The sequence below is a fragment of the Dipodomys merriami genome, unplaced genomic scaffold (assembly GCF_024711535.1).
Source record: "Dipodomys merriami isolate MVZ:Mamm:240054 unplaced genomic scaffold, mDipMer1.0.p SCAF_19, whole genome shotgun sequence".
In the NCBI taxonomy this organism is placed as follows: domain Eukaryota; kingdom Metazoa; phylum Chordata; class Mammalia; order Rodentia; family Heteromyidae; genus Dipodomys; species Dipodomys merriami.
This window is the reverse complement of record NW_027203270.1, coordinates 10,415,001-10,431,724: the sequence shown is the minus strand read 5'-3', so window position 1 is coordinate 10,431,724 and position 16,724 is coordinate 10,415,001. Positions and strand designations below refer to the sequence as shown.

The 16,724-nt window shown below is 38.6% G+C and overlaps 1 protein-coding gene and 1 non-coding gene across 2 annotated transcripts in view; one reads left to right on the top strand and one right to left on the bottom strand.

Annotated features, from left to right (window-relative positions):
• The window catches only part of Myo1d (myosin ID), a 303,418-nt gene that overhangs the window by 220,509 nt on the left and 66,185 nt on the right, over positions 1 to 16,724 (bottom strand). The gene's annotated exons all lie outside the window — the stretch shown is intronic.
• LOC138831216 (U6 spliceosomal RNA) lies at positions 5,668 to 5,774 on the top strand. Its single transcript, XR_011373164.1, has one exon. It is a non-coding gene; the product is annotated as a U6 spliceosomal RNA (small nuclear RNA).

Sequence of the window (16,724 nt, the reverse complement as noted above, 5' to 3'; positions counted from 1 at the left end):
GCATCTGCTTGGAAAATAACCATTCTCTCTCTACCAGTTTCTATATAAAATCCTCCTCCTCCTCCTCCTTTTTGATTTTTAAAAATATTTTTAAATAGTTTTGTGTTATGAAAATGTTCTGTGTACTGACTGGTTATAAAACCCATGATTGGATGCTCCTGTGATCTCAGCTACTTGCCAGGCTGATGGAGGAGGATTGAGAGTTGTAGGCCAGCCTGGGTAACATAGGGAAATGCAACTATAAACAAACAAAATTATGCACATACATATTTCACATACCAAAAAGGATGGCTTTACTATAGTCTTTCTCCTCTTCCCTCCCTTGTAGTACTGGGGGTTGACTCAGGACCCAAGTGGAGTTATTCTTGACACTCAGTCTCCAACACTAGTATTATGATTTTTGCTTTGCTCATTTCTTTTTCCCTTGAAAACTCCCCAAATAGTTAAAAATAGCTTAATAGTCATTGACTTTTAAAACTAATATAAAAGATTTTAAAATATTCATTGAAACAAAATGGAGCAAACTGCTGTTTTATAAAAAAAAGTCACTCAGGGAAAGCACAGCTTGAAAATGATTATTCTATATAACATGAAATAATTTAGAGCAAGGCACTGCCTGATCTCCACAAAGGGCTAGACATTTTTATTAGCCCTTAATTGAAACAAATAGGTTATAAAAAGTTTTGAATGAATATATGACAATGAAGAAAATATAAAGGAAATCCCTTTGGAGAACAATAGTGCTTTGTATCTGAACTCTGAAACACACACACAAAATATATAATACAAATACATATAATAAAGATAAATATATAATATATGGCATAATTTTAATATTATGCATTATTTATTATATATTTAGAATATAATATGTATTATTATATACATATACATACATGTATATTTTTGTATGTGTGCCAGTCCTGGGGCTTGAAGTCAGGGCCTGGGCACTGTACTTGAATCTTCTCACCTAAAGATAGTACTCTACCACTCGAGCCACAGCTCTATTTCCGGCTTTTTGTATTTAATTGGAGATAAGAGTCTCACGGAACTTTCTTGCTAGCTTTGAACTGTGATCCTGAGATCTCAGCCTCCTAAGTAGCTAGGATTACAGGCATGAGCCACTAGCACCCAATTAGCAAAACTTTTCTAAAGGGACTAATAAAGTGCTTAGTGGAAAGACTATAGAAAGTGGAGAAAGAGAAATCTTAATTACGTGAAGGGGAAACTGAACAAAATTTGAAAGCTTATTAAGCATAATGAACTTATATTTAACTGAGCACAAGACAAAAAGGAGTGCATTTTAAATTATATTCCAAACATACACTGAGGCTCAAAGTTTTGATTCACCTACTAACAGAATTCACTGTCATCATGGATTGACTTCTTGAAGTACATGGAATCAGTTATAATCAGGAAGCAAATTCTCTGTGAATGGTCTACTTTCTTTTTTTTTTTGGGGTCCAGTCATGGGGCCTGAACTCTGGGCCTGGGCGCTGTCCCTCAGCTCTTCAGCTCAAGGCTAGTGCTCTACCGCTTGAGCCACAGTGCCACTTCCGGCTTTTTTCTTTTTGCTTATGTGGTGCTGAGGAATCGAACCCAGGGCCTCATACATGCAAGGCAAGTGCTCTACCACTGAGCCACCTTCCCAGCCCATGGTCTACTTTCTCAATCATGTTTAATTGTTCTGTCTTCCTTCTCCTTTCAATGCAAATAAAATCTCCAGTGGCTCTATACAATCCTGTTTCTCAGGAAGTTCATCTACACATGCCACTTTTTATCTTCCACTATCGGTTCAACCAAATCCAACCTGAGTACCATTCCTGAATTTCAACAATATTAATCTAGGTCTCCAAAGTAAGTTTCCAGTGAAGTTTCTAAATTCATTGGTTGATTTGTTCTCATTTTAGTTTCTCAGCAGAATTTAACCTTGAGTCCTGTTTCTTCAATACAATCTTCTCTTGGTTTTGACAAGGCTGTATTTTCTAGATTCTCTTCCTCTTCTGCTATTCTTTTCAGGGTTCCTTGCCATTTCCTCCTTTTCTACTGATCTCGTCATGCTAAAGTTTTTAGGATTTTGTCCAGGATGAGCTTCAAATACCATCCAGTGAAACCCCATTGCAGGAATACAGGGAAAGGATTTAAGAACCAAACCAAACCAAATCAGAAGGGAAGGTGTTACTTATTTATTTAAAAAAACATAAGTCATGTTTCTGAGCCACACTCAAAGGCATTAAGTGGAGAAGGGATACTGATGAAGGAACAAGAAAAAATGGTGAAGAAAGTGGGCCAAGCGAAAAGGAAAAGCAAAGTTAAAGTACAGCAAAGAAAGTAATAGAAGTAGAATAGAGATCATATAGTTGAAGCCCTTAAAAACTTCAGAATCTGAAAATGGTCACATTTCCAACAAGAAAATATACTCATAAAAATGTCAGTGAATGTTAGAAAATAGACAGCATCCTGGAAAAACAAAATGCAGAAGTCATTCGTGTGGTAGATTTAGCTGTGTTTCCTCCAAAAGATATGCTGACATCCTATCCTTGGCAGCTGTAAATGTGATCTTATTTGGAAACAAGGCTTTTGAAGATGTAATCCAGTTAAGATGAGGTCATTAGGATGGACTATCATCCAATATGACTGTACCCTTACAGGAAGAGGAAATGCTGTGTGGCAACAGTCACAGAAGAATACTATGTGATTATAGAGACTGGAGCAAGGAAGTTACAGGTCAAGGAATCAGAGACTAGCAACCCCCATCACAAGCTAGGAAGAGCCAACACAGAGGTCTCCCCTGCAGGTTTCAGAGGGAGCATGGCTCTGATGACACCTTGATTTTTAGACTTGCAACCTCCAAGACTATGAGACAAAAAAATCCACAGCAACCCTAGAAATACAACTAGTTACACCAAAATACATTCTATACAAAATTACATCTGAAGCTCCCTCACAATTAAAAAAAACACAAATCAGCAATATGATCTACCTTTTGACCTACAGATCAAGAAACTTGGCAGTGAAAATGTTAACAAAATATGAAATTAAGGTATCATCTATCTCTACTGGTCTCAACCATTTACCACTCTCAACTCCCTTCTGAACCATTCTCCACACAAGCAGCAAGTGTGACCCTAAAATATTACTTCCTGGCCTTCAATCTTTTCAATAGCAAGCACAATTCAAACTAGGCTGACACCCAGATAGTGGCTCATCTCACGCCAGCTACCTCCTCACTGTGATTTTGGCTGGAACACAAGTTTTTTTTTCCCCAGCTTAAGAGCCACATCTGCTTGTTTCCTGCAGAATACATATTACAAAAATGCCTTTTCTTTGTTGTTTGCCTTCTTATTGTCTGTCTCCTGAAGAAAAGAAACCAAACCATACTTATGTTTTTCATCTGTTTTATCTTCAGCATGAAGTACAGGGCCTACATTAGCAAAAAATAGTGAAATATTTGATGAACTTAAAAAAAAAAAGGGATGAATGAAAGAGGTCTTTTGGCCCACCTCCTCTAGTTTCAGAAAAATGGTTCCGTATGCTACTTATTAGAATTCAGAATATTAGGTGTGAAAAACCTTAAGGTCACTAAACAATTTTTTTGTTTATACCTGTTAGTCCCTCCTCCTCTTCTTTTTGGGTAGCCCTTTATGACTTCCAAAAGTGAAGGGGAAGGCTAAAATGTAGCAAAATGTCACCTAATTTTAAAAGATGAACCATATCTCCATGTCTCAAGAGAAAATAGTCTACTCTACTCTTGCTGTGGCCAACTCTTTATCCCAGAAAAACAAAATTAAATAGAACCTACTCAAACTCAACTGCTGAGACAAGATTTTCATTGTTGAAGAAAGAGGTGACAAAATAGACTCTTTCCTGTAATAAACTGAGAGAGTTGAGAGCCTATGGGATAATTTGACTGTAAAGAGATGCAAATGTTACCATTGCATACACCTACAAGAATGGTGTATGAGACCTTTAACACTTGTGGAAATCTGACAAACATAATAAGGTTGGCTGATGGTTCTTAATGTTGTTGACAAAGTAATGAGAAAAAAAGTGTGAGTTAAGATATTCTAGTTCCAGATTCAAGATCTACACACATGGCCCAAGAGCTTCCAGGTGTGCCTGAAGGAGAACCTCATTTCCTGCAGCGGAGAGGCTCAGGATGTCTCAGGATGCCATAATTGTCTCCAGGAAAGACAGGGAGAAAGGCACAGCAGCTGCTACTGTGGTTCCCACAGCTAGTCACCTGAATCTAACCAGTAGCAAACATCAAGACATCCTAAGCTGAAGGACAGTCTATAAAATAACTGGAAAACGACATGGTCAAGAAAACAGAGGAGATCTGAACTGCATTCCAGATGGTAGGAAATTAGAAAGAAATGACAAATACATGGCATACTCCTAATCTGAATCTTAGAGTAGGGGGGAAATTGCTTATAAGGATATTTTTGCAACAACTGGAGAAATTTGAATACTTGCTCTGAATTAGACACTAGAATTATGTCAAATTGTATTTCCTGATTTTGGTCATTGCACTGCAGTTAAGTAACAGAATATTAAAGAGGCATACATTATTTAGAAATAAGGGGTAATGATGTCTCCAATTGCTTACATAAAATATATAAAAGAAGCTGAGGGCTGAGAATGTGGCTCAGTGGTAGAGTGCTTGCTAGCATGCATGAAGCCCTGGATTTGATTATGTGGTACTGAAGTGCCACTTAAACAGAAAAAGCTGGAAGTGGTTCTGTGGCTCAAGTGGTAGAGTGTTAGCTTTGAGCAAAAGAAGCTCAGAGACACTGCCCAGGCCCTGAGTTCAAGGCCCAAGACTGGCAAAAAAAAAAAAAAAAAAAAAAAAAGCTGAGAAACAAGTAAAACAAAATGCAAACAGTTTGGAAAAAACAAAAGGAGCTTCTTGTAATATGCTTGCAAGTTTTCTGTAAATATGAAATTATACCTAAGTTAAAAGTTGCTAATTAAAAATACGAATTCCAGACTCTTTAGAAAATGAGTTTAAATAATTATTAATTTACTAGTCACAAGTAGGCAAAGTACTTGAGAGAGAAATGATAGTAAAAATGTTTCTTTCCCATCTTTCTCACAGCTTCTTCACTCCTAAGAGGCAACTACTGCTGTTTATTTTTTTCTAGAAATAATTTATGCATACACAAATACATGGCTGTTTTTTACATAAATAGCAAGAGGCAAGAGCCTCATGGAAGTAAACAGAGAAAAACTTAATTTTCAGGCCTGAATAATATTCCATTTTATAAGCTAATATACAGATAATACATTGAATTCATCCCTTCTAGACACTTAGATTGTCACCAATCTTTTGTTGCTATGGATAATGTATCCAACTTGTATGTTTATGTATACACACATACATGTATACACAAATGTATTAAAAAGTAATAATAGGGGCTGGGAAGGTGGCTCAGTGGTAGAGCACTTGCCTTGCATGCCTGAGGCCCTGAGTTCGATTTCTCAGCACCACATAAGCAAAAAGAAAAAAGCCAGAAGTGGCGCTGTGGCTCAAGTGGTAGAGCGCTAGCCTTGAGCTAAGGAGCTGAGGGACAGCGCCCAAGCCCAGAGTTCAGGCCCCACGACCGGACCCAAAAAAAAAAAAAGTAAAAAGTAAAAATATACATGTATACCAAAAAGAATATTACAGTGCTCACTTCGGCAGCACATATACTAAAATTGGAATGATACAGAGAAGATTAGCATGGCCCCTGCGCAAGGATGACAAGCAAATTTGTGAAGCGTTCCATATTTTTGAAAAAATTATATTAAGTGAAGTCAGGTCCAAAGAAACATAGGTCCCATGGTTTCCCTTATTTGCAATATCTAGTATATGTCTGAGACAAGCAGAAAAGGTCAGATAAGGTGATATTAAGGAAATGAACCCTAAGATATGTATTCAAATGTTTTTTTTCTTTCTTGCGATTGTTTCTAACACATTTATAAGATTATTTCTTTGTTGCTTTGTATGTCCCTCCCCCACAGTATAACCCCTGCTTTCACTGTATTTAATATCAGTATAATTTGTGGAGGGAAAGGGGAAAAACAAATTGTTTAAATAGGGATACAGGTGGACCCATTGCAACAATGAGATGTACAAGTCGTTATGTCAAAAATGAACTTTACAACTTTGGTGCGGGGAGGGGGGAAAGGGGGGAGGAGGGAGGATTGGGTGGGGGTTGGGGGGAGGATGGGAAGGGATGGGAAGGGGAAACAAAGGAGGAGGCTACAATGCTTGATAAGAAATGTACTCATCTTGCCCTCATTATCTTGCCCATGTAATTGTAACCCCTCTGTACAGTATTTTCACAATAAAAAAAAAAGAAATGTACTCATTACCTTGTTCATGTAACTGTAACCCCTCCGTACAGTATTTTCACAATAAAAAAACTTATTTTTAAAAAAACCTGAAAAAAAGAATATTACATGCATATGCATATATATGCAATATTTATATGTATATATATGCATATGCATGCATGTACACTATATACACAGAGTAAACAAATGAATATAGAAATGTATATATACTTTTATGTATATAAACACTGTATGTGTATGCATGGGTATATATATAAATACACAGGTCTATACGTCTATACATATGTAATGGTATATATTTCTTTTGGCATATATATTTGTATAACTGTAGATCACATTTCTAGAATTGAAAATGCTAGTTTAAAAAATATGTGAGCTGGGTGCCGGTGGCTCATGCATGTAATCCTAGCTACGGAGTTCAAAGCCAGCTAGGGCAGGAAAGTCTGTGAGATTCTTATCTCCAATACACCACCAGAAAACCAGAAGTGGCGCTGTGGCTCAAGTGGTAGAGTGCTTGCCTTGAGCTGAAGAGCTGAGGGACAGTGCCCAACCCAGAGTTCAAGCCCCATGACCGACCAAAAAAAAAAAAAAAGAAAAGAAACTTAAATTTACATTTTGTTGTCTAATTCTTCTCCAAAGGTCATATAATTCATAATTCTACCTATAAAGAGACTTTGCTTCCTGGGTGTGGGTTTGTAAACCAATATTGGATCATTTGAAAGGACAGCCTATACTACAGTTTTACTTTCAAAGCACACAAAACTTTGACCCCTTTCTTCACCTGCTTATGCAACATTCACTAGGTTGACTGCCAACTTTCAATGAGGGTCAGTCCACCTTCTCAGTTCTTAGATGAGACTCTCTCCCAAGGACACAAACATCTTGCCTCTGTTTCCTTTGGTGAAATCACAGCCTCCATGCAACAGAGTCACATAGTTTTATGCTCTTTGTATGATTAGGTGTTTCTGAGATGGGCAAGGACATCAGTTGGAATGATTGTGAACTTGCAAGTCACATAGGCCTGGGAGCTTTGAATCCTGGCTCTGCACGGTAGTGTAAACAGTATGTGTCATGTGCCAGACACTGAAGCCAAGAGCTTGAGTTCCAGAAAAGAATAAGAGCTGGTATTACTATACTCAATAGTTTACATTAACAGAATGCCATGTGGCAAGCACAATTACAGAGAGTTTAGAAATTATTTTTTAACATTCTTCTCTTGTTCCTATTGTCCCCTCCACACATACACACACCATTGCTTCAGAAATTATTTAAGGCAATAACAAAGAAAAAATGCTGTGAAAGCTTAGAGAAGGCTATCTAGCACAGATCAGGAGTAGAAGGGCTCAAAGAACTTCCTAAAATTTATATTACCCAACATCTGATTGTTTAAGTGATTACACAATCTGTACATAGGCAGTTTTGGTTTACACTAACTTAAGAAAATTTGTAACTGATGCTTAATTTTGACCTTGATATACTAAAGCCTATGATTCATTATGTAAAAGAGAATACTTGAGAAGCAGTAGCAAAGCCTACCTATGTAGCACATGGATGTTCCCTGGCCAGAGATAGATGAAAGAAGTGGGTACCAATTATCAAAGTGTGTTCTGATTGGCCACAGCAGCTAACCTCTATAATCTCAGTTATACAAAAAGCTGAGAACAGGAGGGTAGTGGTTCCAGGTGAACCCGGACAAAACATCAACAAGACTCCTTCTCAACCAATGAGTTAGTGTTATGCCATTCATCCTGGAGGAATAAGTAGTAAGATCTCTGTTCACACCAGCCTGGACAAAAAGTGTGAGACCTTATTCCAGAAATGACTAAACCAAAAAGGTCTGGAAGTGTGGCTGAAGTGGTGGAGCACCTCTGACTAGCAAGTGTGAGGTCCTGAGTTCAAATACTAGTTCAAAAAATAAAAAGGCACCCTGAAATCAACAGGACAATTATAGTATGGTCAGTCAGCTTTCTACTACTATAACAAAATACCAGAGATAGCAAAATTCATTATAAACAGAAAAGCATTATTTTGGTATGAGGCTTTGGAATTTCCAGTCCATGACTGAATAGACCTGTCACTTTAACCCTATGTTGAGGCAGGGCATATGCAGGTGACCTAAAGCCCTACCAGTAAACCTCCTCCTAAGAGTTCTACCACCTCCAAACAGGGGTGAGACTCTAGCTTTAATACATGGGATCCGGGGGACATTCAACATCCAAACTAGCTGGGCTTGGTTGTATATGCCTGTAAATTATAGTCCCAGATCTCTAGAATCTAAAGCAAAAGGATGATGAGAGCATGATTCATAAACAACTGCCAACAACCAAACAACAACAAATAATCCCCCAAACAAAAAACCCAAAACCAAAAAAAGCCAAGCTACAAAAAAAAACCCAAAAAACAAAAACCCAAACTACAAAAAACCCCAAAAGACAAAAAAAATCCAAACTACAGACTACCTCACAGGACTGTTTCAATAAAAGAGATATTCTACATGAAGTGCTTAATTCACTATTGGTGCATACAAATAGCATAAGCACACTAACTCCTATTTTTTCTTTTGAGTAATACTGTCTTAAGTGTTTATATAAATGTCTTTGATTTTATTTTTATATGAGTGTTCATTCAACCAATTAATACTTTCAGCACCATGTTCCAAGTTGGGATCTGTGGTTAACAAACAGAAGCCCCGTTTCTGCCCTACTGCAAGTAAGGAGGAGAGCAGACACTGAACAGGGGCTCCAGAAGAGGCAAGAAAAATGTGCACTGTTCTGGAGGAGTAAAGGACAAATCTTTTGAGGAATGCAGAGCAAGTCAGTGTCAACAGTTCACCAGAGACAGCAAGGGGAGAGTGCTGAGCAAGGAGGGACCAGATCACACAGGCCTTACAGGAATGTGGATCCTCACTAATTTTGAGAACCCTCCCTCTGGCTGTTGAACATAAGAGACTCTGTTGCTGATGAGCCATTAAGGGGATAATTGCTCTACTCCCAAGAAGGGGTGACTAGGTGTGATGTAGATGGAGAACAGGGCCTTAAGAATAGAAGAATTGGTTGAGTGCTAGTGACTCACGCCTATAATCCTAGCTACTCAGGAGGCTAAGATCTGAGAATTGCGGTTCAAAGCCAGCCCAGGCAGGCACGTCCACAAGACTCTTATCCACAGTTACCCACCAGAAAACTAGAAGTGGCTGTGGTTCAAAGTGGTAGAGTGCTAGCCTTGAGCAAAAATAGCCCCCAGATAGCTCCCAGACTCTGTGTTCAAGCTCCCCTGCAAAAGAATAGAAGAACTGATCAGACAGGGTTACTTAACAGGACCTGAAAGGTGAGAAAGAAGAAGAAGCTGGGGGGGAGAACGGGTCTTACATGCTCACCTAAGAAGATCATGATGCTGTTTATTAATGAACACAGAAACAACAGAGGAAAAAATCATTCGAGATGATTGTGATTGAAACAGGCTATGTATAGCATAGAAAATGAAATTCCCATTAAACACTGTATGATTGATTTTAAAATTAATTGTTAATACCTCCACTGTTATGTGGTGCTGGGGATCAGACCTAGAGTCCGGCACAAGCTAGGAAAACATTTAACATAGAGGGTATTCTTTTTTTCTTTTGGCAATTATTGGGGTTTGAATTTAGGTCCCTGTACTTGCTAGAGTCTCAGTCTCTTTTTTAGCTGGGGCCAGCCTGGACTTTGATACTCCATGCATTCCATATAGCCGGATGAAAGGCATGTACCACTGCACCCAGCTTTTTACTGCCTAAGATAAGATCGCAGTAACTTTTCACCTGGTCTGGCCTTGAACTTCAGTGTTCCCAATCTCAGCTTCCCAAAGTGGTTATAATTATAGTCATGAGCCACTGTGCCTTACAAAACTGTCCCATTAATAATAATGGACATTATATTTCCTTTTAAAATACATTTTCCTTTTCAGTCAGCAGTATGTTAATTTCCCTAACATTCATTAAAAAAATATACATATATATACATGTATATACATGTATATACATGTATATATATATATACATATATATATATATATATATATATACTGGGAGCTGGGCGCTGGTGGCTCATGCCTGTAATCCTAGCTACTCAGGAGGCTGAGATCTGAGGATCTTGGTTCAAAGCCAGCCCGGTCAGGAAAGTCCGTGAGACTCTCCAATAAACCACTAGAAAACTGGAAGTGGCGCTGCGGCTCAAGCAGTAGAGCGCTAGCCTTGAGCTGAAGAGCACAGGGACAGCGCCCAAGCCCAGAGTTCAAGCCCCAGGACCGACCAAAAAAAGATATATATATATATATATATATAGGGTATTCAAGGCCTTATACTTTCTAGGCCAGCATCCTAAAACTTGATCCATGTCCCCATCCCTTAGGCTTTTAGTTTGTTTTCTTAGTTTGTTTTGCCTGGATGGCTTTGGACTATAATAGTCCTACCTCTGCCTCTTGAGTAGCTGCATATCACCTTTATAATAAACATTTTTTTAAAATCCAGATTTTTCTATTATAGTAGCCTGTTACTGGCAATCTGGCATGCTGGGGAGGTAGTTAGCTATATCATATCTTAATCAACCAGAAAAACAAAGGTGACTCAGACCTAAGGTAGAAATCTCAATAGCAGAAACATACAACTACCTGAATTTATATTAATTATGCATTCTAAGTAGTATTATCAACACTTGAATGCACTATGAAGCAGTATTATAATAAACTGCCAGAAGCTGGTGGCCCATACCTGTAATCCTAATTACTCGGGAGGCTGACCTGAAGTTCAAAGCCAACCTGAGTAGAAAAGCTCACTAAACACCATCTCTAAAATTATCAGCAAAGTATTCATAGCCTGAGTACATGCTGGGTACATGTTGAGTAGTTGTGGAAGGAGACAATGAAGAGAATTAAGTGGTTAAAGTCAAGTGAATGGAGTGAATCAAGTAAGCAAATGAATGGAGTGAAATCAAGTAAGCCTATTTTGTTACAAAAATTCACACTAGATGGGTGCCTGTAATCCTAGCTACTCAATAGGCTGAGATCTGAGGATCATGGTTCAAAGCCAGCCTGGGCAGAAAAGTCCATAATACTATTATCTCCAATAAACCACTAGAAAACCAGAAGTAGCACTGTGGCTCAAGCGGTAGAGCACTAGCCTTGAGCTGAAGAGCACAGGAACAATGCCCAGAGTTCAAGCCCCACGACGACCACCACCACCACCAACAAAAATCCACACTAAATATTTACGGTAACCTACTCTGTGCTTAGAACTATGTTAAATGATTCCCATGTGTTACTAATAGTAAGCTTACTAATTAAGGGGTAAGGAGAGGTTGGTAATAAGTATAATTGAAGTGTATTATATATACATATGAGAACAGCATAAGGAAACTCTAAAAACCTTGTATGGAAAATCACAATAAAACTCCTTTCTGTAATGTATGCTAATATAAATTTGCAAAACAAGTTTACTAATAGCTGGGCACTGTGACTCATGCCTGTAATCCTAGCTACTTGGGAAGCTGAGATCTGAGAATCATGGTTTGAAGTCAGCAGGGGCAGGGAAGTCAGTGTTACTCTTATCTCTAACTAATCACCAAAAAATCAGAAGTGGAGCTGTGACTCAAGTGCTAGAGAGCTATCCTTGAGCAACAATGCTCTACTAAAGAGAACACTTCCCAAACCCTCATTCGTTGACATATACCTAGTTGCAGGTTAGAAGAAAAATATCATACCTCTAAACCAATCACTTTATCATCATTTCTGTTTAGAAAAAATTGACAATGCAAAGTTGTCAGTAGCTTGGGAAGAGATCTTTTTCTACTACAAAATAGACTGTGTATAGGTAGAAAAACTAGCATGTGCCTCCCATGCTCCTGAGTTGTATAAATTTAGCAGCTCTTCTGGTTGAGATGGACTAATAGCAAGAATGTGGTAGCAGAAAAAAACGGAGGATTTCAAAACTAAAACTAAATTAATGAATGGTCAGAGAGCTGGTCCTTCCTTGCTCTTGGTTTTGTCAGAAGTATGAAACATCTTTAAAGGTCATTATTTCCTCATATAAAGCTTTCCATATTTACATTTTTGCATTATCCTTATACTTGTTACACTTGTCATTTTTGTTTTGTGTGTGTGCGTGTGCCCAGGTGCATGTGTATACATCTATGCACATAAGCTCCCTTATATCAGGTTGAATGAGGGCTTCCCTTGCTTTCTTGTCAGTAGTACTGGACTTCTACAATTTAATCAACCTTGCCTTCAGGCTATTGACAGGAGCTTCAGATGAGAGAGGAAGGTTCTACTGGCACACACACACAATATTATCATGTTGGTAGTGTCCTGGGGGCATATGAAATGTTCACAGTGCTAATCTGGACCCAATGTCATTCCTCTGATACCAGTAGCCCTTAAAGGAAAGTTAAGAATGTCAGGTGGTATCCCCAAGTGAAATATCAACAGCTGCTTCCTGGGGCCTCTGGATAATACCTATCCTTAGAGTATAGTTGGGTTCTTTTCAGTAAGGAGAGCTAAATTTAGAGATGTTCAAAGACACTTACCACTCTGCAGTTTTCATCTCCCAATGCTATTTGAGATGCTGAATTGCATAGCTTTGCTTCTAGATTGTAATCAAGTTTCCTAAGATCTCATGAGCCAGATTTTTTTAAAAAAGAACTTATTCCTAGGACACAATCATGGGACTCAAGGGAGTTTTTACAAAGTTAAAAGAGACCTGGTACTATTGAGAGGTTCATTACTAAAATCTTCTAGTTTTAAAAATTAGCACATTCCAAACAAACCTAGACTGGACAAAGTAGTATTCTGCTTTAATTAGTTGGTCCATCTCCACTTGTGGAAATAACCAAGTGTTGTCTATCCTCAGGAATACCAGACAGCAGGAAGTGAACTAAGAGAGTAAGAATGCAGTGGCAAAGAAAAGAAGCAAACTAAAAACAGATCAAGTACACCAGGAAATGGAAAAAACAAATAATTTTCCCACTTTTTTCTTAGTTCTTCTAAGCAGAAATTAAATCCTTTTTATTGCTAGGTCAAACCGAGAAAGGAATTTATGTACATGAACTGGCTGCCAATTTAAGACAAATAATATAATATTTATTTTTTATTTAAGTTCCACCTCAACCACTAGCGAGCTACATGGGCCCATAAGAAAATCTTTAGTTGTCCCTGGATTCATCTGCTCATCAACAGTTACTTTAAATGTCTGATAATGGCACATTTCACCAACATAAAAGCAAGCTGAGGCTACTTATAAACAGCATTAGGTCCAAACCTGTACTTAATAAACAAGTCCCATCATCCTCAGTAAGAACTGAAAATGATGCAACTGAAAAGCTAAAATTATTTATTCTTTTAAGTTTCAGGAAATGCTTGCCTTAAGTTTTTGCTTGTAATTCATCTAAATTTAAAACGTCAAAGATTTGGCTAGCATGTTTGGCATATCTGGCAGAGCTGGGGCTGAAGATTCAGCTGGCTCACTGTATGTTTGGTGGAGCCAGGATAGGATTCCACAAGAGCAGCCCAGGGGTCTAGCAGGGCCAGGCTCTAGGCAATGGTCTTCATGCAGAGGAAACTAGTCACATATAGGAGGATTGAGAACATAAAAAAAAATATGCTGAGGATAATGGAAACCATGTTTTTTTTTTCACTGCACAAGGGATTTACAAATATGTAAGCTAAAATAAACCCCTATATGTTGTACTGAAATGACAACTGTCAATATGAACTCATGGTATTCAATGCAGCAAAAGAAATAGACATACAGGTATCCTCTGGTATCCACAGGGGATTGATTCAAAGACACCCCCCCACATACACACACACACAGGGGCTGGGAAGGTGACTCAGTGGTAGAGTACTTGCCTTGCATGCATGAGGTCCTCGGTTTGATTCCTCAGCACCACATAAGCAGAAAAAGCTGTAAGTGGCGCTGTGCCTCAAGTGGGAGAGCACTAGCCTTGAGCTGAAGAGCTGAGGGACAGTGCCCAGGCCCAGAGTTCAGGCCCCATGACCAAAAAAAATCCAAAACCAAAAAAAACACAAAGATTCCCCCCCCCCCCAACCTACTGTGGATACTCAAATCTAAGGATGCTCAGGTACAGTATTTATATATGATTTATATACATCCTCCCATCTATTTTAAATCATCTCTATATTGCTTATAATACCTAATGCAATGAATGCCCTTACTCAGCTCACTTGCATAGATTCAGCATAGTGCTTGACACACTGTACATTCAAAGTTTGCTTTTTTGGGTCTTGCCAGAATTCATTTTTTTCAAATATTTTCTGTCTGCATTTGGTTGAATCTGTGGATAAGTAAGTAAACTGCAGCCAAAGAGAGCTAATTGTAGATGTGATCCTCAGAATTTAACTTCCTGAGTAGCTAGTTTTACAGGTGTGAGCCAGCAGTGGCTGGTGAAGGTGCTTCTTTTGATGCAGAGAAACAATACAATTATTTATACTTAGAGTGCTTTACTATGACGAGGCACTAACAACTGGATGGTTTTCAGTTGTAAATGCACACAAAAATATTTTCATACAAAAGTTTTTCTTAATCTCAATAGAAGAAAATATGTTTTCCTAGAAAATAACTCATAGAACATTTATCAATTAGGTTGGCTTTACATGTTCTCCTTCCCTCAAATTCAAACTAAAAGATATGTCATTTAGGGAAGAAAAATCTTTCTCATTGTTGACAGTCTGTAGTTGAAAGCTAGTGTTAGCTTTTAAAAACAATTTTCATATTGAAAGAATTTTGTGTAAGTTACAAGAACAAAAAATTTCAAATTCCAACTATCAGATGATTCTTCAGTTGTTAGTATGCTTTTACGTTTTCATTTTATTTATATTTATTTATATAGATTATAAAAAGGCAAAAAGTTCTGTTTTGGCAGCATTAGGTTGTTGGTAAATCAGACCATTAAGACAGTAATCAAACTAAAATGCCTATGGAAGCCAGAGCCAGATAGATAAGTGAAACAGACAGGTTGTAAGTAGGGCATGGTGGGATTCTGACAAGCATGTGCCCAGAATAAAGCTAGCAGCAGTTACTCTGGGATATGGTTCCCATTCTGAAATGCAGACAAGTTGTACTGGAACTTCTGATTTTTCAAGAGAAGCTGGAAACATGGATTTTTTAAAAAGTGGATATGGTTTGGTTTTTAATGTGACTAAAGTTTAAAGAAGATAACACTATTCTGGACATTAAACTTTTATTTGCAGTTTGCATACAACCCACCACACTACAGCTGACAGGTGTTACAAATCTCATTTAATTTCTGGCTGTGACTCACCAGAGTTTTAACACCATAAACAGGTAATACACCCTGTGCAAAACAATGAGAAAATTACCCTACCCCAAGGATCCTGGAGTCAATTCTCTTGCAAAGGAAGTGATGCAATATGCATTACATTCTGCTGGGAAGGACCATTCCATAGTACAAAACAACATCTGCAAAACAGAGCCCTTAAAGGAACCTTACAGAATATTCCCAAATATACAGAATTTGGTTCAAGCACATTAACAACCAGGAAATTGGCACTTACTGAGAAGAACACCGACTTTTGGTTCTAATTTTTTTTAATGTTTTAGAAGCATATAAGTCAGGCATGGTGGCTCAAACTTGTAATCCTAAACTACTTTAAAGGCAGAGATTGGAGGACTGTGGTTTGAGGCCAGCTTGGGGATAAAAGTTCATAAAACTCCATCTCAATCAAGGGCTAGGAGCCTGGCGCTGGTGGCTCACGCCTGTAATCCTAGCTACTCAGGAGGCTGAGATCTGAGGATCGCAGTTCAAAGCCAGCCCGGGCAGGAGAAACCGTGAGACTCCTATCTCCAATAAACCACCAGAAAACTGGAAGTGGAGCTGTAGCTCAAGTGGTAGAGCGCTCGCCTTGAGCTGAAGAGCTGAGGGACAGTGCACAGGCCCAGAGTTCAAGCCCCACGGCCGACAAAAAAAAAAAAAATCAAAGGCTAGGTACAATGTTATGTGCCTGCTGTCCCCAGGGGCATAGGGAAGCACAAGAAAAGGGAATCCCAGCCCAGGGCAGTTCAAGATAAAGCAAGACTCTACCTTAAAAACATCCAAGGCTGGGGCTGGGAAGGTGGCTCAGTGGTAGAATGCTTGCCTTGCATGCATGAGGCCCTGGGTTTGATTCCTCAGCACCACATAAGCAGAAAAAGCCAGAAGTGGTGCTGTGGCTCAAGGGGTAGAGCACTAGCCTTGAGCTGAAGAGCTGAGGGACAGCGCCCAGGCCCAGAGTTCAAGCCCCACAACTCGTGAAAAAACAAAACAAAACTCAAAACAGCCAAGGCAAAAAAAAGGTTGAAGATGTGGCTCAAGTGGCAAAGTACCTGGTATTTGAGGCCCTTA